Consider the following 26,699-nt stretch of genomic DNA (forward strand, 5'->3'; position numbering starts at 1 on the left):
TCTTTTATACCCTGTGTACGATATTAGCGCCATGTGTATTAGTGCATATCGCTATCCCACGACTTTTCCCACCTCAGTGTATAGCTGTATGTGAATGCTCAATTCAGTTAGCACCTTAAACCACACGAAGTAAAGTAACCTAATTTTTCATTGAATTTAATATAATTGATCTTTTATAAGATTATAATTTTAAAAATTACATACTTCACTTCATGTTTTTGAACAGTGTGCAAAGGCACTTATCTAATGACGGTTTATAATACTTTCATGTCCTACTTGGTGCACCTTCTTAGTTTTGCAGAAATAAATAGTTCTCCAGTGCATAAATTTTAATTTTCACCAATTCATGACAAACTGCCATCATAATGCCTCCTTAGTCTCTCTTAATGAACAAAGGCATGAAGTTTATACAGTATTTTAGTATAACATTTTGTCTATTCGTGCATACAAACGTGTAGGTTCATAAGGAGCCTGCAACTTCCTTTTCGACAACTCAGAAATGAGTGGCCGAACTGAAGGGTGTCGTACTCTTATTGAAGGTCTATTGCGTATAATAACATTCCTGTAATGGACTGGACTGTTCAGAATTCCGACCTGAACCAAACTGAACATTTTTTGGATGAGTTAGATCGTCGACTTCGTTCAAGACTACATCGTCGAACATCACTACCTTTTCCGGTTTCGGCAGTTGAGAAAGAATGGGTTGCCATTCCACCGCAGACATTCAGTCGCCTGATTTAACGTGTCCACAGCAACGTTCAGACCCTCATAAAGGCAAAAAATGGAGGTACCCCACATTTATGCCCACTAACATGCATCCGGATACTTTTGATCAGATAGAGTATATGTCCCACCTTAGACGTTTTCCGCATTCGTACCAATTCTGCTTGTCGTTTTTCCCCTCCTATTCTTATAAGCAATTCTTTATTCATCATTCTGCCAGTCAGCTTCACTTTAACATTTTAAAACTATCCAAGTATTTTTTTCACTTTCATTTTCTATTCATGATTCGGTGCCACATAATATTACACTCCAGACAAAAGATCTTCCGAATCTGTTTCGGGGTTCTGTATGAATGATTTTTGCTGTCAACAAACATTTCACCTTTTCAAAAGCTCTCTTGCCCGTAGATATCCTACTTCTTATTTGTCCCACACAGCTTCCATTATCTCCCAACTGGTTCCAAGGTCCCACACAGCTTCCATTATCTCCCAACTGGTTCCAAGGTCCTTCCTTATAATGATAGTTTTCCAAGTGAAGTGGCGCAGTGGTAAAACTCCGCTTCCGAGAGGATGGCGCTGCAGATCCCTGTCCAGCGATCCAGCTTTAAGTATTCCGTAGTCTCCTTAAATCGACTAAGAAAAATGTCAGGATAGTCGTCCTAAAAGGGAACGAACGACTTCCTTCGGCATCCCTCCCCAGTCCGAGGTTGTGCTCCGTCGATAGGACGTTCAACTCAAATCTTTCTACCGTCCATTTAATGCCCTTGTTGTTGTTGTTGTTTTTGGGGAAGGAGACCAGACAGCGAGGTCATCGGTCTCATCGGATTAGGGAAGGACGGGGAAGGAAGTCGACCGTGCCCTTTCAAAGGAAGCATCCCGGCATTTGCCGGGAGTGATTTAGGGAAATCACGGAAAACCTAAATCAGGATGGCCGGACGCGGGATTGAACCGTCGTCCTCCCGAATGCGAGTCCAGTGTAATGCCCTTGTAAAGCGTAAGTAGTATAATTTATCACGTAATTTATTTACAAAGTAGTACCGTGGAAAATATATGTATCTCACCCTTTTGTAATAGAATTCCGCAGAATGCACGAAATTCACTTGTTAGTAGCTATCTATCGTTCCTTGCAGGGTCCGCAGATTGTAGACGCTGCTACCGTAATTCTGCAGCGCAGCCTCGCAACAGAACTACAAAAAGTATAGCATAAGCACGAAACAGCGTCGTGACATAGGTCTTTGATTCATCTCTGCATTGAGCGAACAATAGCCAAAGCTGCTCAATGCGCCAATTTAAGCACTTCGGTGATTACTCGTTACCTTCTTTTACTGCAGCAGGTGTTCGGTATCCCGAATGGCCACTGTTACAAAGATTTTTCATTGTTTTGTTCACATACTTTAGAAGAAGTCCCGTAACTGTATCATTAATGGTTCGATCCCCGCTGTTTACGTCCAGGCCTGAGAAAATTTTAGATTTCTGACAGTATCAATAACGAGATGCTTAGCATCCACTGTATTTCTGGTTTCATAGCTCTCTCGTTTCGTTGTTGAAAATCAAGCAAAGATGTCCATCTTAAAATCAAACACCGTGCAAATAAAGCTTTGGTCTCTGAGACCAAAGTTTCATTTCTGCAGGTGAGTCTTACGTGGGGCTCGCGTCTAAGTGCAGTGGAAACGCTTGTTCCTGCTAACACCTACAAAAATCATGTCGCGTACCAGATATGCCGCAAAGTTTGTATGACAGCGTTATTAGTCTTCAGATAACACAGCATCATCTTTAAGAAATCTTTGAGACCTCTCGATTCTGAATCCTTGTACTGGCTGCCACACATTCGTGTTGTGATATAGCAAGGCGGAACAGGGTGTAATCACGCAGCCGCTGCATGTTGCATGGTCACCGCAAGCGGTGACTGGAAAAATACGTGTGTGGCGTGCATGTCACTAGGTGCGCTTACTGTTGGGCTGTTTCTGCATTTTTAGTAAGCCAAAATATTTTGTGACTATAATTTGTTGTGTGGACCTGAGAACTTTACAATTCGTGGGACTTGCGAAGACATGATGTTGGACATGTTTTAGTGGAAAAAAGCTGCTAATTTAGCTTCGTTGCATTGTGTTATAGTTTAATGTTTTGACAGAAGGACTTCAAATATTTCATGGACAGTTGACAAAGACGTGATGTTAGATATATTTCAGCGGTGGGAGACTGTTCCATTAAACCTGAAGATGGGCTCTACTTCTGTCGAAACTCCTAGTTCAAAAAGGAGAATAACATCGCGTCGTTGAATTCAGTGATTCAAGGTGTTATTAATGTCTAACAACCACTACCTCACGTCTATGAAAACAGGCAGTGTTAAAATTTCAGGTTACTCCCGAAATCTGCTTTATCTGAGAGTTCCAAAAGTGTATCAATGCCTGTCATTGAAAAGTCATCAAATACAACCTTGTTGCTTCTCTGATGATCGAAGACAGACAGGACGTCAGCTGAAGAGGAATTCAGGGAGGAAAAATTAATATGTATTCCTTTATTTTCCTCTTTCTTTATATGTCCACCTGTATTTATTGCTGTCTAATTTACATGCTTTTTGTGGCCGGCCGGTGTGGCCGAGCGGTTCTAGGCGCTACAGTCTGGAACCGTGGGACCGCTACGGTCGCAGGTTCGAATCCTGCCTCGGGCATGGATGTGTGTGATGTCCTTAGGTTAGTTAGGTTTAAGTAGTTCTAAGTTCTAGGGGACTGATGACCTCAGAAGTTAAGTCCCATAGTGCTCAGAGCCATTTGAACCATTTCATATGCTTTTTCGAAGCTGAATGTCTCAGTCCTCAGGCACCGTACGATGACGCAAGGATCGATCAAGTATGTAAGACATGTAACCCGACAGAGAGAATAATAAAACTATCTTTCTTGTCAAAGTTATTATAACTGAGCAGTCTCCGAGATAAAGGGAAAATACTTTTCTGCCGACAACTGAATAGCTTTTAAGAAGATTTCCACTAATGAATATCTCAAGAAACATCCCGTATGTGGTGATTACAATTGCATATAGCACGATTTATATTTTAATGAAGCGCCAGGGACCCGCGGTATCTATCAGTGTTTGGTTTGTACGTAACAAGTAAGCTGAGACAAACCATACATGACGGTCTCATCATGGCTCTCATATCGCCATAACGATCTATCACTACAAGATTTTCGTATTCGAAAGACACAAATCATATTTGTAAAAGTCGCATCAAGTATCTTGATTTTCCAAACAAACTGCAAATTAAATTACACATCATTGTGTCATTCAATCCAGAATAAATATTTGCGTGAAATCGTAAGAATATATGACAACACAGCAATTGAAGTGTACAGATAATAAGTAACGTTTGAAAACGAAGGCTTCTCATATATTTACTTTTAACACTCATGTCTTTGTGACTGATAAAAGAGATCATTAGCATTCATATTTGTTTCGCTGGAACTTAAAGGCACATTTCATTTACTTGTAGAATCCGAATAAAATATTCTAAACGTTTAGTTGAGTGTAGAGCGAAGCGGTGCTATTTTACCTACGAGTCCACTTATCGGCTGAACTGTGGGCATTACACCGTATGTTTATAGACAGAATGTGAACTGCTCACCTGCGTGGCTTACACTTTAACACTTTAGTTATCACTGGTAAAGACATATACCACCGGTGTTAAGTGCTGTTTATTACTTTATTTACTACATGCAATCGATTTTGATATTAATATATTCACAATAGTTTCTCGGCTAAGTATGAATATCAAGTCGTCAGGCTTGAGATACCAGCGAAGAAGTAGGTAATTGTATGAATATCTACTGCTGCTCTTTCAGACAGCCGTCTTCAGAGCTGCTTTTGAGTTCGGTTGGCATTTGTCACCTGTGGATGTACTCTTCTCACATCCTATGATATATACGACGATACACGTTATTCACAGTAACATTTCCTACTTTATAAAGTAAGCATATCAACAGCTAGTTTTCTTTCGCGCCGTACTTTGGGGCAAAAAGAATTTCGTGAATTCTGTCCCTAGTTATATCTAATTTTATTGATTAAAATACTGCTTCTAATGAATAACATGCATTGCAGATAATATAGTTTTACAAATTATCTCCTAAACATTAGCCGCTGAGATAATATAAATTATTTCCGCTGGCAGAGCACATGTAAGATGAAAACTGAAAACATTTCACTTGACGAAAACAGTTCAGGTACACACTTCAATATAACAGACATACTATGTGCTGATTTATGACTGGATTTATTGTTAGAGGGATTATAATGAGACTCGTGAATATTTCTTTTATATGTATAAGAATGACGTCATGGAGGCGGCATAGTTCCCTGGAAGATGAAGTTTTGGCTGATCGTACTGCTGGGAAGAAGTTACAGAAGAGCACGCTGAAGATTCAGAATTTTGAGCAGACTCTAATGCAGATGATGTAGCTGCTATCCCCGTCAGTTTCATATGCTACTTCTGTAACCGATGGTAGTCTGGATAATACAGCCTCGAATGGATCTGTGAGTGAAACGTCTAGTACAGATTCAGCAGGCAGCGCAGACTGTTTGCCTGTGTTTGAAGCATTTTTGAAAATCGTGAAATTGACTCTGATGTCGAAGTAACTGCAAATACGCATGGTCTAAAGTTGGTTGTGGACCTCTTTCCTCTGGGATACGCCTTCCTCCGGAGTAATATATTAAGCAACAGAAGTTGACATTGATAATTTCCTGCAGATATTTTTAAACTTATTAGTGAAACTACATGTATGATTTTGTGCTCCTGTTTCATCGGTATGAATATTTACTACCCCGTAAATCAAAGTGGACTTCGAAATACGTAATAAATTGAGCAGTTTTACTGATTACTATTCCCAAAGAGTACATGCTGACTTGTATTTAATTCTTCTGCTGGCTATGCCATTTTGAGACTTAAAGGGTTAACCTACACAGATGACGACCCATTCTCATCTTATTGAACCGACTACTAGGTACTTACAAGTTTTTAGAAGTTAAAGTGGACATAAAAAATTATTGAAGGGAAAAAAGTCAACAGCAAGACCACATTGGGTCGACTCGTGAGAAAACACAATTACAAAATAAAAGCTGTTAACAGTCATGTCATTGAAATCATGTGAGCAGCAGAGGATAAGAAGGTACCGATTATTGACAATATTCCATACATGGTAGCACCTCATCTGACACCAGACTGTGACATCATAATAAAATAAGAGCAAATAAGAGCTCGACCGGAAAGATTTACGTGTTCCTTTTTCCCACGCGCCATTCGAGAGTGGAACGGTACAGAAGTAGTATGAAAATGGTTCGATGAACCCTCTACCAGGCACTTAAGTGGGAATTGCAGAGTAACTATGTAGATGTAGATGTAAATGTAGATGTAGATGTAGAAAAGAGAAAGACGAACACTCTCCTTATTGAGGGGTCGAACATCATTTTTCTTTGTCCTGCAGGGGTGACAGCGGGTTATTAATTTTAATTTCATTTAATACTTAACGGCTACAAGTTCGTTACTACGCTTTTCAAAGAAAAGCTGTCATCGCGACGAAAAGAAAAAATATAAAGCCTTTATGTAGAAAATTTCTGTTTTAATACGCTAATGGTTTTGTAACTAATATACTGGTCCGTATTTCAGTAGCTGAGAAGAAATAAGATTTGTACTTGTGCGTAATAGGTATTGGAGCCTAATACACTGGTCCGCACTTCAGTAGTTGTGATGAAATAATAAAATTTGTACTTGTGCGTAATAGGTGACATGTGGTCATGTTTCTAGCCAAGTTAACGATTCCTTGTGATTCTTAAATACAGAGTGTTTCAATACCTCCCTGGGGAGCAGCCGAGACTTCATTAACTCCTCTTCAGATATTTTGGCTGGGAGCCTTAAAGCCATTGTTAAGGTAATTCCGTGAGTAATTTCTAAATGTGATCAGCAGATCGTAATTTTGTGGTTAGCGTTGCTAACTCTCAATCATGGGGCCCCGAGTTCGATTTCCGGCCGGGTCGGAGATTTTTTACCGTTCGGGACAGTGTGTGTGTGTGTGTGTGTGTGTGTGTGTGTGTGTGTGTGTGTTTTGTCCTAATCATCATTTCATCATTATCGACGTGCAAGTCGCCGAAGTGGAACCAAATAAAAACTGGTTCGAATGGCTCTGAGCACTATGGGACTTAACATCTGAGGTCATCAATCCCCTAGAACTTAGAACTACTTAAACCTAACTAACCTAAGGACATCACACACATCCATGCCCGAAGCAGGATTCGAACCAACGACCGTAGCAGTCGCACGGTTCCGGACTGAAGGAAGTAAATAAAAAGATTTGCACGAGGCGTAGAGCTCCCCAGAAGTGAACTCCCGGACAGAAATGACACACGTAAAGTTCAAATTTCTGAGTGACGTCAAAACGTCTTTGCGACATCAAGCCACATTACTCGTAGCAGTACCGAGGAGATTCATCTGCACGTGTGGCAAATAAAATAGTTGGCACAATATTTCGATGAGTGACGTAATAGATTCTTCAATTGCTGTGAACGGTGGCCGAACGGACTCTCCGCCTATACTTCAAGCAGACTGTGTAATAGATCGCAGGGAGAGAAAATAAAATTCTGGTTTTCGTTTATTAGATCAATGGAAAGTCACAGCAGTGTCACCGGTGTTTAATTACGCGCGTTTAGGTGTCACTGAATCGGGAACGGCCGGTAACAATTAGAAATGAGCCAGCATAAATCTTATCTCTTTGTAATATTGGAACGTCTTTCAAGTTTCCCTCTGGCACAATTACGTTGGCACGCGAGCTTCGAAAATTCCCAAGATTCCGCGACTCACCTCTGCTCGCTCTTGGACGGCTTCCAGATGGACCGTATTGTCTAACGGGCTACACACGCGCCCTTTCATCCCGAGTACTTTCCTACGGATTTCATCCGCATTCCCGCGCGCCCGGAGCTCCTGTTTTGGGATAATAGCAGGCGTCAGTGCATCAGTCTTCAGCTGGGAGTTTGGAAGGTGCGGCTGGCGGGGCGGGAGGCTCAGGTAACGGTCGGGGCTCTGTTGTCACTACATGTGCGCGAGGGTCGGCGCGCTTTTTTAGGGAACAGGTAAAGGGGTAAAGAAAGGATGCGAGGAGGGGTGCGTGATAAGTCCCAGATAATTCCGGCCTGCGCGGAAAAACCGCCGTGGGAAGAGGGACCCGACGGCGTCGCCAGCTGCGCCGCGATACCTGACACCCGTTTACACATCCTTAATGTGGGGGCGTCCTACGGCAAACCGTAAGAAAATGAAAAGAGGACGCGCTCCCGTGTGCCACGCAACCGATCCTCCTTTGCTTCCTTCTACGGTTTAACGTACTTACGCCAGAGATGAGGACGCTTACATTTATTTCATTTATTTGTTGATTTATGTATTCTGACGAGACCAGGGCCATCAGGCATTCGCTTACATGTAATTGGACATTCTATATATTTTGCTTCATACTAGCCATCTGCCCCGACTACGCAAGCGTAGTAGTAAGTACCTACCTCTGGACGACTTGTCTGGCGTAACGGTAGTCTACACTACTATGTAAACACAAGTCATTGTTTATCGTTGTTACCAATTTCGAAACGTTCGTGACCGATTTACTTCAGATTATTGCATGATACTCTAATAAACATTCGGACGGACATAGGTTAATTTTTTTTTAATACACAGGGTGTTTCAGAAGTGATAGTCAATATTCAAGGATATGACAGGAATAAGCATTCGAAACAAAATATTCAAGAAAACATCGAGTCTAAAACGCATACCTTAAGAGCTATGAGCAATTCTTGATCTTCGACACTGTGAAACAAATCTCTTCTACTGCAAGCTCGCCGGCCGGAGTGGCCGAGTGGTACTAGGTGCTTCAGTCTGGAACCGCAGCGACCGCTACGGTCGCAGGTTCGAATCCTACCTCGGGCATGGATGTGTGTGATGTCCTTAGGTTAGTTAGGTTTAAGTAGTTCTAAGTTCTAGGGGACTGATGACCCCAGAAGTTAAGTCCCATAGTGCTCAGAGCCATCTGAACTGCAAGCTCTTTGCTTTCCATATTTTGGGAAACGGTAATATAGACTAAAACAAGAAAAAAATCCAGTAAACATGTGCTCTAAAACGCATGAATTAAGAGCTATGAGCACTTGTTCATCTTAGCTATTTTGAAACACAACTCTTCTAATGAACAAGTAATCATAACTTTTAAGGTATGCATTTTCGAGACATGTTAACTCGACATTTTCTCCTGTTTTGGTCCACACTAACACTTCCCAAAATATGGAAAGCAAAGAGCTTGCAGTAGAAGAGATTTGTTTCACAGTATCGAAGATCAAGAATTTCTCATAGCTCTTAAGGTATGCGTTTTAGACCCCATGTTTACTTGGCTTTTTTGTTTCTAATGATCATTCCTGTTATATCCCTGAATATTGACCACCACTTCTGAAACGCCCTGTACAACAGATAAATACATATGTAGTATAAAAAATAGGTTGTTACCAAAAATTTGGAGAAGTTCTTGACCGATTTACTTTACACGATACTCTACTGGACATTCAGATGGATATAGGCTATACACTTCTAATATCTAATACACATAAATATGTATGTAATATATAAAGGGGCAACGTTGTTACCAGAAATCTCGAAACGTTCTTGAGCAATTTACTTCAAAATTTTATACGATACTCCAATGAACATTTAGACCAACATAGGTTACATTTTTTCAACAGCAAAGTACAAGTTTTCTGTTAACTCTGATTGCAAGAAAGAAAATGCTATGCTGTGCTGTGAAAAAGTGTGGTTTCGATTCTCGCAGTCAGTTACAACTACGGTATAAGGGCGTGTGAACCATTACAAAAACTGTTTCTTTCATATATATTTTTTCTTCTTACATTTTTTTCAAACAAAGATTGTACACACAACAATGTGCTGTTTTGTTTCCTTCCTTTTCGTCGTTTTTACAGAAAACAGTAAAATTTTATTTATGGGTTATCGGCCCATGACTGGGGAATCTGAATCATCCAGAACTTTGTAATCGTACCCATTCAGCGATTGAAACTACGCGAAATAATATCATTGAAGTTACTATCGTTACAGATTCAGCAGCTGGAGAGGTGTGTCTCATACCACGTATATCAATGATCTCAACCGATTTATCCGTTCATTTTTAGCGACTTCTATTCCCAATCAGTGTTTGGTTCACAATAACATTAAACAAGGCTCGAGGTCAGAGAGAGGGGTAGGAGGACAGAGAGGGGTGGAGGAGAGAGTAATAAATGGACGTAGAGAGGAGGAGGAGGAATGGACAGAAATAGGGAGATTAGGGAATCTGAATCGTCCGGAACTTTGTAATCTTACCCATTCGCCGATTAAAACTAGCCGAAATAATGTCACTGAAGCTACTATCCTCACAGATCCAGCAGGTGGAGGAGTGTCTCTCATACACCGATACCAATTATCCCAACCGATTTATCAGTCCATTTTAAACAAATACATCCCCAGGCAAGGTTTCGTTTGGAGTAACAATGAACAAGGCGTAAGGTCAGAGAGACAGGTAGGAGTCTGAGAAGCGGAGGGGGGAGTAAATGGACGTAGAGAGAGAGGAGGAGCAGATGGACAAAGAACGAGAAGAGGAACAGGTGAGGAGAGAGAAGGGGGAAGGAGTTTAGGATGTATATCTAATTCCTACACATATTTAGCAATTGCAAAGCATTGCCGGTTTCGCTAGTAAATGGCATATACAAACCTTTTGTGAATAGTCTATCTGTTAGCAGAAACTGTATCAAAATTCCTACAGTAGTTTCTGTTCCTGAGATTAGTCTTCGCATACAGACCAAATAACGTGGTAGGGTACTTTAATTTAAATATGTATAGAAAGGTTCTGGTCAAGCTTCAACATCTAAACCTAGATAGATACTGTGGCGTCGATAGTTACGATGCCACAACGTAGGTGCACGTTCTCGTAAGTTGGAACTACGAGAGAAGACTATCTACGCCGACCATAGCGCCCTCTGTCCGACGCTGTGGAGCTCAGGGAGCGCCGTCTTGATTTCGGCCATTTCATCAAGAGCAGACGGCCTGGAAATATCGCTTCTACTACCGAGTGGGCTAGCTTGCTATTGAGACTTTGTATTAGTTACGTTCAGTTAAAGTTTGGACAGCAACGAGTATTTGTTAGTTTTGAGATTATACAGAACAGTCATCCTAACTTCACAGGATTAGACATGGACTACGGCTTCACACCTACGTGCTGATCCTAGCCAAAGTTATGTAAGCATTTGATATTTACTTGTTTTTTTGACTCTATTAAAAGTGTTAAAGTTATACGCAGTACCGAAGTGATTCAACTCTCCTGTTCCTACTCGTTTCCTTCAGTCTCGGCCTATATTACAGAAGCAGTTCACAGGAGCAGACCCACGCACCGCCTATCTAGGCGGCATACAAAAGATACTCCGCAAGCTACCATACGGTGCGTGGCGGAGGGTACCCTGTACCACTACTAGTCATTCTCTTTCCTGTTCCACTCGCAAACAGAGCGAGGGAAAAATGACTGACTGTATGCCTCCGTATGAGACCTAATTACTCGTATTTTATCTAGTATTTTATCACACGCAATGTACACTCCTGGAAATGGAAAAAAGAACACATTGACACCGATGTGTCAGACCCACCATACTTGCTCCGGACACTGCGAGAGGGCTGTACAAGCAATGATCACACGCATGGCACAGCGGACACACCAGGAACCGCGGTGTTGGCCGTCGAATGGCGCTAGCTGCGCAGCATTTGTCCACCGCCGCCGTCAGTGTCAGCCAGTTTGCCGTGGCATACGGAGCTCCATCGCAGTCTTTAACACTGGTAGCATGCCGCGACAGCGTGGACGTGAACCGTATGTGCAGTTGACGGACTTTGAGCGAGGGCGTATAGTGGGCATGCGGGAGGCCGGGTGGACGTACCGCCGAATTGCTCAACACGTGGGGCGTGAGGTCTCCACAGTACATCGATGTTGTCGCCAGTGGTCGGCGGAAGGTGCACGTGCCCGTCGACCTGGGACCGGACCGCAGCGACGCACGGATGCACGCCAAGACCGTAGGATCCTACGCAGTGCCGTAGGGGACCGCACCGCCACTTCCCAGCAAATTAGGGACACTGTTGCTCCTGGGGTATCGGCGAGGACCATTCGCAACCGTCTCCATGAAGCTGGGCTACGGTCCCGCACACCGTTAGGCCGTCTTCCGCTCACGCCCCAACATCGTGCAGCCCGCCTCCAGTGGTGTCGCGACAGGCGTGAATGGAGGGACGAATGGAGACGTGTCGTCTTCAGCGATGAGAGTCGCTTCTGCCTTGGTGCCAATGATGGTCGTATGCGTGTTTGGCGCCGTGCAGGTGAGCGCCACAATCAGGACTGCATACGACCGAGGCACACAGGGCCAACACCCGGCATCATGGTGTGGGGAGCGATCTCCTACACTGGCCGTACACCACTGGTGATCGTCGAGGGGACACTGAATAGTGCACGGTACATCCAAACCGTCATCGAACCCATCGTTCTACCATTCCTAGACCGGCAAGGGAACTTGCTGTTCCAACAGGACAATGTACGTCCGCATGTATCCCGTGCCACCCAACGTGCTCTAGAAGGTGTAAGTCAACTACCCTGGCGAGCAAGATCTCCGGATCTGCCCCCCATTGAGCATGTTTGGGACTGGATGAAGCATCGTCTCACGCGGTCTGCACGTCCAGCACGAACGCTGGTCCAACTGAGGCGCCAGGTGGAAATGGCATGGCAAGCCGTTCCACAGGACTACATCCAGCATCTCTACGATCGTCTCCATGGAAGAATAGCAGCCTGCATTGCTGTACTGGCACTGTACTAGTGCCGACATTGTGCATGCTCTGTTGCCTGTGTCTATGTGCCTGTAGTTCTGTCAGTGTGATCATGTGATGTATCTGACCCCAGGAATGTGTCAATAAAGTTTCCCCTTCCTGGGACAATGAATTCACGGAGTTCTTATTTCAATTTCCAGGAGTGTATGTTGTCAGCAGTTGCCAGTAGTAGAATCGTTCGGCAGTCAGCTCAAATGCCGGTGCTCTAAATTCTCTCATTAGTGTTTCTCGATAAGAACGTAGCCTTCCCTCCAGCGATTCCCATTTGTGTTCCAGAAGCATTTCCGTAACACTTACGCGCTGCTCGAACCGAGCTGTAACAAATCTAGCGGTCTGCCTCTAAACTGCTTCGGTTTCCTCCTTCCATCCGAACTGGCACGGATCCCAAACACTCGAGCTGTACTCGAGAATAGGTCTCGCCAGCGTCCTATATACGGTCTCCTTTACAGGTGAACCGCTCTTTCCTGAAATCCTCCCGGTAAACCGAAGTCTTCCCTACCACAGTTCTCACATGCTCGCTCTACCTCATATCGCTTTACAACGTTACGCCCAGTTATTTAAACGACTTGACTGTGTCAAGCAGGACACCTAATACTGTACCCGAACATTAAAGATTTGACCTTCTACTCATCCGCATTAACTTACATTTTTCCACATTTAGGGCTAGCTCCCACTCATCACACCAACTGGAAATTTTGTCTAAGTCGTCTTGTATCTTCCTACAGTCACTCAACTTCGACACCTTACCGTGCACCACAGCATCATCAGCAAACAACCGCGGATTGCTGCTCACATTATCCACCAAATCATTTATGTATACAGAGAACAACAGCGCTCCTGTCACACTTCCCTGGGGTACTCCTGACGATATCCTTGTCTCTCTGATAAACATTTGCCGTCGAGGACAACACACTGGGTTCTATTAATGGTTCAAATGGCTCTGAGCACTATGGGACTTAACATCTATGGTCATCAGTCCCCTAGAACTTAGAACTACTTAAACCTAACTAACCTAAGGACATCACACAACACCCAGTCATCACGAGGCAGAGAGAAAATCCCTGACCCCGCCGGGAATCGAACCCGGGAACCCGGGCGTGCGAAGCGAGAACCCTACCGCACGACCACGAGCTGCGGACCGGGTTCTATTATTTCAGAAGTCTTCGAGGTACTCACTTATCTGTGAACTTATTCCATATCCTCGTACTTTCGTTAACAGCCTGCAATGGGTCACCGTGTCAAACGCTTTCCGGACATCTAGAAACATGCAACCTACCTGTTGGCCTTCATCCATAGGTCTCAGTATATTATGTGAGAAAAGGGCAAGCTGAGATTCAGACGAGCGACGCTTTCTAAAACCTTGCTGACTCGTGGACATGAGCTTCTCAGTCTCGAGACAGTTTATTATATTCGATCTGAGAATATGTTCAAAGACTCTGCAGGAATCATAAGTTACGTAGATTGGTCTTACCTTTCTTATGTACTGGAGTCAGCTGCGCTTTTTTCCAGTCGCTTGGGACTTTATGCTGGGTGAGAGATTCGCGATAAATGCAAACTAGGTAAGGGGCCAATGCCATAGAGTACTCTTTGTAAAATCGAACTGGGATTCCGTCTGTACGTGATTTGTTTCCAAATCTTTCAGATGTTTTTCTACACTAGGTATGCTTATTACTATGTCGTCGATATGTGTATCTGTCCGAAGGTCAAATGACGGTATGTTTGTAAGATTCTCCCGTAGAAAAATTTCTTGAACGTGAAATTTAAAACTTAGGCTAGGCGCGCACTGGCGATTTTCCGTCGCGCGATTTATTTGTCGCAAGAATGAAACACAGTGGCTTGAATAGGAGCGCGTGCACATGCGACAAAAAAGTAGCGGCGATTTAAAAGACGCAACCGGCCCTATTTCATGCGCGACGCGATTGTCGCAGGTGTGGAATGATTCACAGGCACTGGCATGGGCCCGCGCGCACTAGCGACGCGATTTGTGTCAGTCGCTCTCGCTCTGTGTTGCATACACACGTTCAGTGAGCCAGCAGCATGTCTGATAACGGGATTTGCACTACGGATGACATTGTAAGTTGTGATGTCGATTCAGAAAGACTAATTGCAGAAGTAGAAAAGCGACCAGCTCTCTACAACAGGAAATTAAAAGAATACAGTGATCGCACTTTGAAAGAGAAACTATGGGGAGAAGCACGCTGCAGCCTAATTCGGAACTGGACTGAACTGCCTGGACCAGAAAAGACTAACAAAGGTATTTCATGGTTCACTTATTTTATTCATTCATGTAGATATCACAGTTACAACAATTTAAATTTTTTCATATTGCCAAGATCCTTGTGGAGTCACAAAGTAGTTTGCAGAATAATCCCTTATCTGCATACCACACGCATAAACTCTTATTCCTACAGGCTCACAGCCTTGCAGAAGGCATTCGTACGACTCGTCCTCAGTTCGTACACCGTCATTTCGTCTTACGAAATTATGCAGAATACAACATGCTTTTGTGATTATGTCTGAAAAAACAACATCCACATCCATAGGTCGATGAAATATTCTCCATTTGTTAGCCAAAATCCCCAAAGTACATTCCACCATTCTACGAGCACGACAACGTCTATAATTAAAAACACACTGTTTCATTGTCAGGTTTTTCTTCGAGTACGGCCGCAGAATATGTCTAGACAGTGCAAATGCTTCATCTCCTACAAAATTAAAAGGTCGAGGCTCTCCTTCTTCGTCGTGTGGTAATTTTTGAAGATTTGGAATGTTTAGCTGATTAGATTTCAGTTTTTGATAGAAGTTGGATTTCTTGTACACATCAGAATCCCTATTGGCTCCGTACGACCCCACGCCTACCTCAGTGAAACAATAGTCAGCGTCCACTACGGCCAAAACTATTTTCGAAAAATAATTCTTGTAATTATAAAACTCTGAGCCACTGTCAGCAGGCTTCTTCAGTCTCACATGTTTCCCGTCCACAGCACCAATGCACTTTGGAAAGTCAGTTCTGTCTAAAAACTGTTTGGCAATAATCTTCCAATCATCTTCAGTGGCTCCCAGTAGATATTCGTAGTGTAATGAGTGAAAGCTATTTCCTGTTGCAAGGTATCTGGAAGTATTAATATTCAGTAAGAGCATTAATATTTATTCATGGAAGTATTAAGGTAAATACTTACGATAAATTATATACAGTGATAATTTCATTTGTGGCAGGTAAAGAAATTCAATGGAAGTGGAAAAATCTGAAGGACTGCTTCGCGAGAGAACTGGCATCACAGAAAAAATCTTCGTCTGGCGAGGCTGGAAGAAAACGGAGGAAATATGTATACTTCCATGCAATGTTATTTCTGCTCCCTCAAATGGAAGACAAACCGACCACCAGCAACATCGAAATTATGCCCAGTATCACAGGAAATAGCCGGCCGCGGTGGTCTAGCGGTTCTGGCGCTGCAGTCCGGAACCGCGGGACTGCTACGGTCGCAGGTTCGAATCCTGCCTCGGGCATGGGTGTGTGTGATGTCCTTAGGTTAGTTAGGTTTAAGTAGTTCTAAGTTCTAGGGGACTTATGACCTAAGATGTTGAGTCCCATAGTGCTCAGAGCCATTTGAACCATTTTTTTGAACCATCACAGGAAACAAGGAAGTAGGTTCTCCCCCCAGTTTGTCTTAAAAAAAAAAAACAACAACGATACTGCACAGAGCACAAAAGTACGACATCTTACGAAAAGAGAAGCCAAGAAAGTTACATCCTACAAGGAATCTCTATTAAGTATATTAAAAGACAGACAAAAAGAAGAAGTTAACGAGGATAAGATTTTTCCATTAATGCTTGTCCCCATGCTGCCGAAGTTAAACGAAGAACAGAAACATTACGCGAAAATAGAAATACTGAATGTGATGAGGAATGCCAGATATTATCAGCTTTCACCAATTTTTCCACAGCATCCGAACATGTGTTATAACACAAGTCAAGCGACTTACAACACCACTCAAGCAACTTATTCTCCAGGATCTTCATTCGTTCAACCGTATTCTTCAAATGTCCCAAATGAAACGGAACCTACACAAAATTTGTTCGTGTGCCCCTCTACTGACAACCGCAACAAGACCACAGAAACCTGTATGCGCAACATGGATTTCCAGTTTTCTCATGAAACAAGTTCGCCAATTTCGACTTTCAGTAGTGATTTTCTTGATGTATCTGATCGGTAATGTAAAATGGCAACAACAATTTTAGAATGAAATGGTTCTCTTGATGTATCTAATCAATAATGTAAAAGGGCAATAAAAGCTGTTGAATGAAATAATGTGTGCTCACCTCAAAGTCACTGATAAGCGCTCCTCAGGTGGTATACACTTCCTCCATGTTGTATCTTGTTTTGTTATATTCGGTCCTACTGTCTGAAGCAGTGTATCAAAACTATTCTTACTCATTTGGGTGATTTTGGTAACTCTTTGTGTAATTTGTAAAACTGCCCTTTCACTACTCTTTGACTTACAATCGGATGCACCCATTAACGACATTTGCGCTGTTTTCTCGCTCTTCTTCGCAGTAAAAGCGCGACCAAACAAGCTGTTTCGATGGAATCCGTGCTGGTACTGAGAGTTGTTGCGATTTTCCTGCCGCTGTGTGCGCACCACAATGTACTTCCGCGGCAGCGACTGTTCAGTCGCGCCGACTGAAAAATCGCCTGTGCGCGCCTATCCTTTAGGCTTTCGTTTTGCTGTCTTCAACTGCCACAACTGACTGGTCAACAAGGGACTGAATGGAAGCCTTAACTTCGCTGCTCACAGGAGTTGCAACGGATGTTTACTGTTTTTCCCGCCAGATACCGCCTCCTCTGTAGCTGACCAGCTTGTAACTCCCATCATTGGCACGAGATGTCATTCATGCGAAGCCAAAGCTGTTATCAACCCGAACGTTGATCTGAACGTCACATGTAGTGATGGGCTAAACTGCGATTTTCCGATGTCAGTGATTTCTGTGAATGCTACTTTTCAGTATCTGTTATTCTTAACTGTGATTTGTCGCAGTTAAGAGTCGCAGTTAAGGAACATAGGTCGTGTATCCCTCCGCCACTGCTATTTCTGCGATTTCTGCTACTTCCGCAATTTCTGCTACTTCTGCGATTTCTGTGACTTCTGCTACTTCTGCGATTTCTGTGATTCCTGCGATTTCTGCGACTTACCACCGTATGAAAAAGTTACATCTGTCAACACAGAAAATTGCATCTCAACAAACCTGTCATTGGCAAGTATGTTTTACGTTTTTTCTTCCGTTGGCTTTAATTTTGTATTAAAGAAACAACTGTGAAAATATTAATAGTGTAATTAATATGTAGGTAGCTGTACAGTACCATAATAGTTCGTATTTAGAAAATGAATTCTAACATATTGTTATGTTCACAGGTACCTGAACTACATTTTAGTCACTCAGTAAAGTGATAACTCAAAATACCATTGTCAACAGATCTGAAGAAATTGCCACTGCGTCTTTAGACCGTTTTCGTCGGACGAGAGATTAGTTTCTAAGCGTTTCGATGGACTTAATTACTTCAGTGAGATCGTTCTTGCAAATGTGATATTCATTATAGCAAATCTTAGCAGTCTACTCTGTCAATTATATTGCTGGTAATTAATGACAGCAAAAATTGTTTAATAATCCTTGTGTTTTTGCAGACACAGTTCTGACTCTGATTACTGGTTGCTGTACATATCTATCCACATTAAGGCTGTTTTTGAGAGAGACTCGTGAAGATTCAAGACAGCTCTTAGAGGATTTGCAGTTTAAAAGTGAAATAATTGTGAAATAAGTGTGTGAATGATTAAACTGTGTTTTATTGAAGTTGTTGTGCGATTCTAAAGGAATAATAAATGTCAAATACAGTGAGTGAATAATAAAAATCTCATTTTCCACATGTTTAAGCCGTCCTATACCCATAATTTTCCGCCACTTACTTATTGGTAAACACTTGTTGGAGAGTCACATGCCCCCCCCCCCTTTCTCCACAATCTTGGTGTGATACTGACCTGTAACATATCCCGAAGTCTACAATATGCATTTTGAGGCTGTTGATATGAAAGTGGGAAGTACAGATCTTCCAGTTAAATCAGGAATAGCTTAAGTGCATTACTTGAAAGTAACACAGGAAAAGCTTACTTATGTAGGTGGTAGTAGTGTCGGCAAAAAGTTCTTGTGTGTGAAGTTGCCATGTAGAACACCAGGTGTAAAACTTTTCTCCCTAGTCTTGAACTGTGTCGGAACAAAAGTGAGGCATTCATATGACTGTTTTCATTTCTCTACACTTATACAGATGTCTGAGTTCTGCTGTGTTAACATTGCAAAGTCCTGTAGGCATGTGGAGTATTAACCAAAACTGTCATATTGGAAGCAGAATCAAACACATTTGTTACGTTACTTGATATTTTCAGGAGAAAAAGGCAATGTTGCTTCTTATTAATATAATACATTCAGAGTCACAGCAGTATTTGACCAACCATAACTGATACTGAATGTGCATGTCGTCATATAATATGAATGGCTTATTTCAATAGTGGTACAAGTCCATTACCTCCACTTTTCTGTCTATAATGCTTCTGAAATTAGTGATCCAAACAAACATAAATAAAGGTTCATCTCTAGCAAGAAGCCATATGCTTGAATATTTCTGGTATCTCAAATGCTGATTTGTCAGCGCTCATTTAACTTTACGACTCTGTATCTCAAAATGAACAAAAATGGACTTGCACCACTATTGAAATAAGCCCTTCATATGCACACACAGCACATCGATCTCGTGAGGCACAAGGCTCTCATAACGAAGTACGTACGTCGGTCAACAGATGACACTAGGAAAAGTATGTTAACTGCACTTTTTAGTTGCTACTTGCGACTCTTAGTTGCGATTTGTCACAGAAATCGCAGTTTGACTCGGTAGCGAATAGCGTAGTATGAACTTTGCTCAACAGATGACAGTGGTAACTGCGCTTTTTAGTTGCTACTTGCGACTTGTCACGGAAATCGCAGTTGGACTCAATAGTGTATCGCAGAGATGGGCGTAGTACGAACTTTGACCCACAGATGGCACTGTTAACCGCACTTTCTAGTTGCTACTTGCGACTCTTAGTTGCGACTTGTCACGGAAATCGCAGTTAGACTCGATACCGTATCGCAGAGATGGACGTAGTACGAACTTTGGCCAACAGATGGCACTGTTAACTGCGCTTTTTAGTTGCTACTTGCTACTCTTAGTTGCGACTTGTCACGGAAATCGCAGTTGGACTCCATAGCATACCGCAGAGATGGACGTAGTACGAACTTTGGCCAACAGATGCCACTGTTAACCGCGCTTTTTAGTTGCTACTTGCGACTCTTAGTTGCGACTTGTCACTGAAATCGCAGAAAGCAGTGCTAAATTCGACCAATAGATGGCTCACGTCTTTGAATATGAAATACTACTTGCGACTGCTAACTGTGACTGAAATCGCAGTTAGATTCTGTAAAGTTGCTACTGTGATATCTGTGACTTCTCAGTCACTGTGATTTCTAACAGATACGCGATTTCCTGCCCACCACTAGTCACATGCTTTACTCTGCACGGTACTATCGGAGATGGTATCCTCTTCTGTCTGTCCAACCTTTTTTTGAACTGGATTACGAATCCAGTTACATGGAGTCCTACAGTTTAAAGTAGATTTCTAACCACGGTGCAACTCGGCATGTCATCACTGCCAAGAGTGAAAGAAGTGATAAACCTTTATTGTCGTAGTCTGGTACTTAACCACTAAGCTAGCGACACATGCTTTCGAGTATGCTAGAAGACTTCAAAAAATACGTTATACATTAATATAGCTGAGGGTTGCCGGCACGGTAGCTCAGCGTGTTCGGTTAGAGGGTTAACAGCCCTCTGTAATAAAAAATCTGAGTTAATCGATCAACAACGAAATTAAATGGATGTCTTACGACGTCTACCCCGAGCAGATGCAACGAACGAAAGCAAACAAAATGAGATTAAAAAAAAAAAGTGGTCATCGAGATAGAACGTCAATCCTAAGAGCCCGGGTTCGATTACCGGCTGGGTCGGAGATTTTCTCCGCTCAGGGACTGGGTGTTGTGTTATCTTAATCATCATCATTTCATCCCCATCGACGCGCAAGTCGCCGAAGTGGCGTGAAATCGAAAGACTTGCACCCAGCGAACAGTCTACGCGACGGGAGGCCCTAGTCACACGACATTTTCATTTTATTTATTTATTGCAGGCCAAGTAAATGTTGTTGAATTATGTACGACACTTCAAAGTGGCAGAGTTACATGACTGTATTTTTCAACTCAGTCACAAAGTTTCTGTCAAGGACGGTCGGAGCGTTTTACCAATCGTTCAGTTCTTCGACGATAGAAATCCGCTCCTACGTCACGGAGCCCTTCGAGAACCATTGTGTGAACGTCCTCATCGTTGGAAAATCCGCATCCCTGCGGATCAATTCCTCGGTCGCCTGAACGTTGCCGTCTGTTGTCGGTGTCGATGACATCCCTTTCTGATATGTTCAAATGGTTCAAATGGCTCTGAGCACTATGGGACTAAACTTCTGAGGTCATCAGTCCCCTAGAAATTAGAACTACTTAAACCTAACTAACCTAAGGACATCACACACATCCATGCCCGAAGCAGGATTCGAACCTGCGACCGTAGCCGTCCCGCGGTTCCAGACTGTAGCGCCTAGAACCGCTCGGCCATTCCGGCTGGCTCCTAATATGTGTCGACCACGTCTGTGCGACCTTGGTAAAATGTTGACACCATTTCACTACGGCTGAACGGGACACAGCATATACCTCCAGAATTTCAGGGTGAATCTGTGTTCAATTTAAACGTTTTGCCCACAAGAACCGTACTATCCCGCTTACTTCAACTTTGGAGTACGTTTGCAGTTGCCGTGCCATTTTACGCTCACTCTGTGATGCAGCTGTCAACTGTACCGCAACAGAGCTGACTCTGCAGGAAACACCGAACATGTACTCTCTTCTGAAAATAAACAGCTCTCGTTTCACAGTAGTCTTTACGTGGGGCTTAATGTGAATCTCACTTTCTGAAATTCCCTCGTTGTTATTGTGGTCTTCAGTCCTGAGACTGGTTTGATGCAGCTCTCCATGCTACTCTATCCTGTGCAAGCTTCTTCATCTCCCGGTACTTACTGCAGCCTACATCCCTCTGAATCTGCTTAGTCTATTCATCTCTTTGTCTCCCTCTACGATTTTTACCCTCCACGCTGCCCTCCAATACTAAATTGGTGATCCCTCCACGTCTCAGAACATGTCCTACCAACCGATCCCTCCTTCTAGTCAAGTTGCGCCACAAGCTCCTCTTCTCCCCAATTCTATTCAATACCTCCTCATTAGTTATGTGATCAACCCATCTAATCTTCAGCATTCTTCTGTAGCACCACATTTTTAAGCTTCTATTCTCTTCTTGTCCAAACTAGTTACCGTCCATGTTTCACTTCCATACATGGCTACACTCCATACGAATACTTTCAGAAACGACTTCCTTACACTTAAATCTATACTCGATGTTAACAAATTTCTCTTCTTCAGAAACGCTTTCCTTGCCATTGCCAGTCTACATTTTATATCCTCTTTACCTCGACCATTATCATTTATTTTGCTCCCCAAATAGCAAAACTCCTTTACTACTTTAAGTGTCTCATTTCCTAATCTAATTCCCTCAGCATCACCCGACTTAATTCGACTACATTCCATTATCCTCGTTTTGCTTTTGTTGATCATCTTATATCCTCCTTTCAACACACTTCTCATTCCGTTCAACTGCTCTTCCAAGTCCTTTGCTGTCTCTGACAGAATTACAATGTCATCGTCGAACCTCAAAGTTTTTATATCTTCTCCATGGATTTTAATACCTACTCCGAATTTTTCTTTTGTTTCCTTTACTGCTTGTTCAATATACAAACTGAAAAACATCGGGGAGAGGCTACAACCTTGTCTCACTTCCTTGCCAACCACTGCTTCCATTCCATGCCCCTCAACTCTTATAACTGCCATCTGGTTTCTGTACAAATTGTAAATAGCCTATCGCTCCCTGTATTTTACCCCTGCCAACTTCAGAATTTGAAAGAGAGTATTCCAGTTAACATTGTCAAAAGCTTTCTCTAAGTCTACAAATGCTAGAAACGTAGGTTTGCCTTTCCTTAATCTTTCTTCTAAGATAAGCCGTAAGGTCAGTATTGCCTCACGTGTTCCAACATTTCTACGGAATCAAAACTGATCTTCCCCGAGGTCGGCTTCTACCCGTTGTTCCATTCGTCTGTAAAGAATTCGCGTTAGTATTTTGCAGCTGTGACTTATTAAACTGATAGTTCGGTAATTTTCTCATCTGTCAACACCTGCTTTCTTTGGGATTGGAATTACACTCCTGGAAATTGAAATAAGAACACCGTGAATTCATTGTCCCAGGAAGGGGAAACTTTATTGACACATTCCTGAGGTCAGATACATCACATGATCACACTGACAGAACCACAGGCACATAGACACAGGCAACAGAGCATGCACAATGTCGGCACTAGTACAGTGTATATCCACCTTTCGCAGCAATGCAGGCTGCTATTCTCCCATGGAGACGATCGTAGAGATGCTGGATGTAGTCCTGTGGAACGGCTTGCCATGCCATTTCCACCTGGCGCCTCAGTTGGACCAGCGTTCGTGCTGGACGTGCAGACCGCGTGAGACGACGCTTCATCCAGTCCCAAACATGCTCAATGGGGGACAGATCCGGAGATCTTGCTGGCCAGGGTAGTTGACTTACACCTTCTAGAGCACGTTGGGTGGCACGGGATACATGCGGACGTGCATTGTCCTGATGGAACAGCAAGTTCCCATGCCGGTCTAGGAATGGTAGAATGATGGGTTCGATGACGGTTTGGATGTACCGTGCACTATTCAGTGTCCCCTCGACGATCACCAGTGGTGTACAGCCAGTGAAGGAGATCGCTCCCCACACCATGATGCCGGGTGTTGGCCCAGTGTGCCTCGGTCGTATGCAGTCCTGATTGTGGCGCTCACTTGCACGGCGCCAAACACGCATACGACCATCATTGGCACCAAGGCAGAAGCGACTCTCATCGCTGAAGACGACACGTCTCCATTCGTCCCTCCATTCACGCCTGTCGCGACACCACTGGAGGCGGGCTGCACGATGTTGGGGCGTGAGCGGAAGACGGCCTAACGGTGTGCGAGACCGTAGCCCAGCTTCATGGAGACGGTTGCGAATGGTCCTCGCCGATACCCCAGGAGCAACAGTGTCCCTAATTTGCTGGGAAGTGGCGGTGCGGTCCCCTACGGCACTGCGTAGGATCCTACGGTCTTGGCGTGCATCCGTGCGTCGCTGCGGTCCGGTCCCAGGTCGACGTGCACGTGCACCTTCCGCCGACCACTGGCGACAACATCGATGTACTGTGGAGACCTCACGCCCCACGTGTTGAGCAATTCGACGGTACGTCCACCCGGCCTCCCGCATTCCCACTATACGCCCTCGCTCAAAGTCCGTCAACTGCACATACGGTTCACGTCCACGCTGTCGCGGCATGCTACCAGTGTTAAAGACTGCGATGGAGCTCCGTATGCCACGGCAAACTGGCTGACACTGACGGCGGCGGTGCACAAATGCTGCGCAGCTAGCGCCATTCGACGGCCAACACCGCGGTTCCTGGTGTGTCCGCTGTGCCGTGCGTGTGATCATTGCTTGTACAGCCCTCTCGCAGTGTCCGGAGCAAGTATGGTGGGTCTGACACACCGGTGTCAATGTGTTCTTTTTCCATTTCCAGGAGTGTATATTTTGCTCACCAGATGGTAGAGTTTTGTCAAGACTGTCTCTCCCAAAGCCGTCAGTAGTTCTAATGGAATGTTGTCTACTCCCGGGGCCTTGTTTCGACTCACGTCTTTCAGTGCTCTGTCAAACTCTTCACGCAGTATCGTATCTCCCACTTCATCTTCATCTACATCCTCTTCCATTTCCATAATATTGTCCTCAAGTACATCGCCCTTGTATAGACCCTCTATATACTCCTTCCACCTTTCTGCTTTCCCTTCTTTGCTTAGAACTGGGTTTCCATCTGAGCTCTTGATATTCATACAAGTGGTTCTATTTTCTCCAAAGGTTTCTTTAATTTTCCTGTAGGCAGTATCTATCTTACCCCTAGTGATATACGCCTCTACATCCTTACATTTGTCCTCTATCCTGCTTAGCCATTTTACACTTCCTGTCGATCTCATTTTTGATACGTTTGTATTCCTTTTTGCCTGCTTCATTTACTGCATTTTTATATTTTCTCCTTTCATCAATTAAATTCAATATTTCTTCTGTTACCCAAGGATTTCTACTAGCCCTTTTTACCTACTTAATCCTCTGCTGCCTTCACTACTTCATCCCTCAGAGCTACCCATTCTTTTTCTACTGTATTTCTTTCCCCCATTCCTGTCAATTGTTCCCTTATGCTCTCCCTGAAACTCTGTACAACCTCTGGTTCTTTCAGTTTATCCAGGTCCCATCTCCTTAAATTCCCCCTTTTTTGCAGTTTCTTCAGTTTTAATTTACAGTCCGTAACCAATTGATTGTGGTCAGTCCACATCTGCCCCTGGAAATGTCTTGGAATTTAAAGCCTGGTTCCAAAATCTCTGTCTTATCATTATGTAATCTATCTGATACCTTCTAGAATCTCCAGGATTCTTCCATGTATACAACTTTCTTTTATGATTCTTGAACCCTCGTACTAGAACATAAATAGTGCGGCAGAAAACGCAGTTTGTATTCATTCACGAGAAGTTCATAAATAAATTACAAGCCGATAGATTTAAAGTATGAGGAGCAGCAGCAAAGGAAATGAGTGACGAGGTGGAAGAGGAAGGGAAAGAGGGTCATGAAAAAAGAGGTAATGAACACAGGGGAAAAGAAAGAGGAGTGACTGATGGAGAAATGAAAAGAGAAAGAGGTGTAGCTGGGGGACTTTAATGTTTGCAGAAACTAGGTATATGCGTTTATTTCTTGGGGAGAAGTTAAGAGCTGAAGGTAATGCTTCGCCGTTTTCTTAAATACAACGCGACATTGAACTGTGCACAGAGTACAGGGTAGGTTGTTCCAGAGGTGGTCGGCAAGAACAGAAAGGAGTTCGCAAATGCTTTTGTTTTATAGGTAGACACAAGTGGGATACTAGATAAGTGAGGCTTTATTTTGTGATTGTGATGGAATGACAGGTACTTAATCCCTGAAGCGAGGTACTGGGGTACATGCGCACTGAGCGACCGATGCAGTCGACATAGCTTACGGTAGTCGCGTAACGTGTCTGGCTGCATCCATCCTAACTATGCACGTAAAGAACTGACATAGCCAAGTAGACAGGAGATCCTGGTATAACGCACACAAGGTTTCATGGTTAGCTCTAATCGTTTAGAGATTTCCCTACTCCACATCTGCATCTACAACAATACTTCGCAAGTCATATGACGGTGTGTGGAGGAGGGTATTTCTGGTACCTCTAACTGATCCCCCCCTCCCCGTTCGATTTGCGAATGGCGCGTGGGAAAAATGATTGCCGGTAAGTCTCTGTATTAGCTCTAATTTCTCGAATTTTCCCATTGCCGTCATTTCGTGAGACGTATGTGGGAGGAAGTAATATACAGGGTAGTCCATTGATACTGACCGGGCCAAATATCTCACGAAATAAGCATCAAACGAAAAGACTACAAAAAACAAAACTCGTCTAGCTTGAAGGGGGAAACCAGATGGCGCTATGGTTGGCCCGCTAGATGGCGGTGCCATAGGTCAAACGGATATCAACTGCGGTTTTTTTTTAAATAGGAACCCACATTTTTATTACATGTTCGTGTAGTACGTAAAGAAATATGAATGTTTTAGTTGGACCACTTTTTTCGCTTTGTGATAGATGGCGCTGTAATAGTCACAAACATATGGCTCACAATTTTAGACGAACAGTTGGTAACAGGTAAGTTTTTTAAATTAAAATACAGAACGTAGGTACGTTTGAACATTTTATTTTGGT

The sequence above is a fragment of the Schistocerca cancellata genome, chromosome 4 (genome assembly GCF_023864275.1).
Source record: "Schistocerca cancellata isolate TAMUIC-IGC-003103 chromosome 4, iqSchCanc2.1, whole genome shotgun sequence".
In the NCBI taxonomy this organism is placed as follows: Eukaryota; Metazoa; Arthropoda; class Insecta; order Orthoptera; family Acrididae; genus Schistocerca; species Schistocerca cancellata.